The 2,664-nt window shown below is 41.9% G+C and overlaps 1 non-coding gene across 1 annotated transcript; it reads right to left on the bottom strand.

Moving 5' to 3' along the window:
- Window positions 1-209: 209 nt before the first annotated feature.
- On the bottom strand, window positions 210-284 carry Trnat-ugu (transfer RNA threonine (anticodon UGU)). The gene has a single exon. It is a non-coding gene; the product is annotated as a tRNA-Thr (tRNA).
- Between the last annotated feature and the right edge of the window lie 2,380 nt (window positions 285-2,664).

Genomic DNA, 2,664 nt, shown 5'->3' with positions numbered 1-2,664 from the left:
CAACTTTTTTCTACTTACTATTCCATGAGCATCTGCCCCATCAGTATATTTGGTTGTTGCAAACTATTCCATCACGTGAATATACCATAATGTATTTGATTGTTCCCTCCTCCTCTTCCTCCTCCTCCTCCTCTATCTCCTCTTCCTCCCCCCCTTCCTCTTCCTCCCTTTCTCTTTCTCCCTCTCCTTCTTCTTCTTCTTTTTTTTTTTGGGGGGGTGCTGGGGATCGAACCCAGGGCCTTGTGCTTACAAGGCAAGCACTCTACCGACTGAGCTATCTCCCCAGCCCCTCCTTCTTTAAGACAGGGTCTCCCTGCTGGATGTGGTGGGCAGGTCTGTAATCCCAGTTACTTGGGGGGCTTAGGCAGGAGGATAGAAAGTTTGGGCCAGCCTGGGCAACTCAGTGAGACCGTGTCTCAAAATAAAATAAAGAAGGCTGGAGGTGTAGCTCAGTAGTAGAGTGTTTGCCTAGCATGCCTGAAGCCCAGGGTTCTGCAAAATAATCATCACCATCTTCTTAGGCATTGTTACAAATAAAGTTGAACTCTTAGGTCAGGAATGATTTTTAGAAAGGTTGTACAGCCATCATATTTGAAAATGTCAATCTGAAGATTTTTAAGTAAAACATTGATATCCCCCCCAAAAAAATATTAACCTAATTCTGGGGAGGTGATACTGGGGATTGAACCCAGGGCCTCATGCATACTATACAATCTCTCTTCCACTGAGTTACCTCTACCCCCAGTCCTGTAAATTTTGTTTATTAGCAATAGATTTCCTCTCTGAGCTGTTAAGGGAGGAAAGGGGATGTCCTCTGAGATCTTTAGAAAGTTGTGTTGGAGCTAAATCCATCTTTGGCTGTAACCCAAGAACACTGTGTGGCTGAAGCAAAGCCCTGGCCAATACTGGGAGACTAAAATACTTGTGGACTCTTGAAGTTCATGGCTATATTCATGTGATTAATTGATTAATGTCACACTCTCTCTCACAGTACTAGAAACTCCATGAGGGTGGAAACCAAATCTCTCATACAATGTAGTCCTGGTGCCAATCAGAGTCACTAGCATATATAGCCAAGTTCTCAATAACGATTTCTGAATGAATGCACAAATTAGAGAGGGTCCCTTGCCTCCTTTTTCATGGTATCGAAATCCCTCATTTTCCAGTTCTGTCTCTGGTGGCCATTGTCCAAGTTTATGTGGAGAATTTTTCTCCCTGTCTTCCTTATGCTCTAAGGAGCCCTGAGGATTCCTATGCTACTGAAGCATCAATCCAACAATATTAGATCCCATCCCTTCAGCTCTGTTCTTTCACCATTAGATTCTGTCTGACAGATACAGCGTCCCCACTGAGAATGGATTTCCTTTACACATCCTCTTCTGTGATGGCTCGGTGCTGATTCTCTCCCAAGACATCCAGGTAGGACAACCTCAAGTCTAACCTGTGCTCAACTTTGTGTGGCTGATTTAGCATTGAGAGGGGGATATTTCTGATTATAGTTCAAGGGTTTGCTTCTTACTGCATTGCAGCTCTCTATCAGATAGATAATTAAGTCAAGGAGAATCAAAAAGAATCCATAAATTCGTTTGATATGACTTGTTTTGTAGAAATGAGTGTGTGTTGGTTATTAGATACTTTCTCTCAAACCCTGCTGGGGTTTTGATCAGTATCCCTCGAGTTCACACACAGACTACTGGAATTAAATTTCTCTCACTGAGGGATAACAAGTTGTCTGCTATTGAGCTAACTAAGTGCATTTCCAGGCTCTCCTCATTTCTACGGAGAAGGGAAGGAGATCTTGAATCACAAATGCTAAGAAGATTGTCCCAAGGAGACCTTCTTTGGTCCCATGCCCTTCTGGGATAGAATAATCCTTATTGTAGGGGTCAGTTTTGCTACCAAGGCTTATTTTCAGCACAGGTAGAAACACGGCATCCCAGGGTACCTGGGTTTCTGGAACAGTACCGATTCAGCAGCTTATTATTTGGTTAGTTTTATTAATACCCTGAAGGCAAGGTTTTAATGGAGCAAACACAAAATAAAGCAAAAACCAAATAGAAGCACTCACACACTCATAAGAAAATAAACCAACAAACAAATCCTACCCAATCACACAGATAGTCTTCCAATGTTTGTCTTGGGTGAATAAGTCTGTATTTGCTAAATTATTAACACTTTGATTCCTAAGTGCCTGGAATCAGGAGGGTCAATGGAACTGTGAACCATGGAACTGATCTTCACAACTGACAGACTTGGCCACATATGCTAGAAATTTCTCGTACAAACATTCTGCCCCCTACAAACTTGTCCCTCATATAAAAGTCTAGGAGGATGAGACACTATCATGTTTTGAAAATTAGGAGTTCTCTGCTATTAAAAGAAGGCAAGAGGCTGGGGTTGTGGCTCCGTGGTAGAGCGCTTGCCTAGCATGTGTGAGGCACTGGCTTCGATTCTCAGCACCACATATAAATAAATAAAGGCATTGGATCCACACACAATTAAAAAGATTTTTAAAAAAAGAAGAAGAAGAAGGCAAGGGCCTTAGTATTTAAGCCCTGTGATAACTGCTGGCAAGTACAATAGTGTACTAAGAGTTCTGAGTTCCACTGGCAATTCCTTCATTCATTCAACATTTATTTATTTACTTACTTATTTTTGTGGTAT

The sequence above is a fragment of the Sciurus carolinensis genome, chromosome 8, assembly GCF_902686445.1.
Source record: "Sciurus carolinensis chromosome 8, mSciCar1.2, whole genome shotgun sequence".
Lineage (NCBI taxonomy): Eukaryota > Metazoa > Chordata > Mammalia > Rodentia > Sciuridae > Sciurus > Sciurus carolinensis.
Note: the sequence above shows the minus strand (reverse complement) of the source record. Positions and strands in the feature narration are given on the sequence as shown.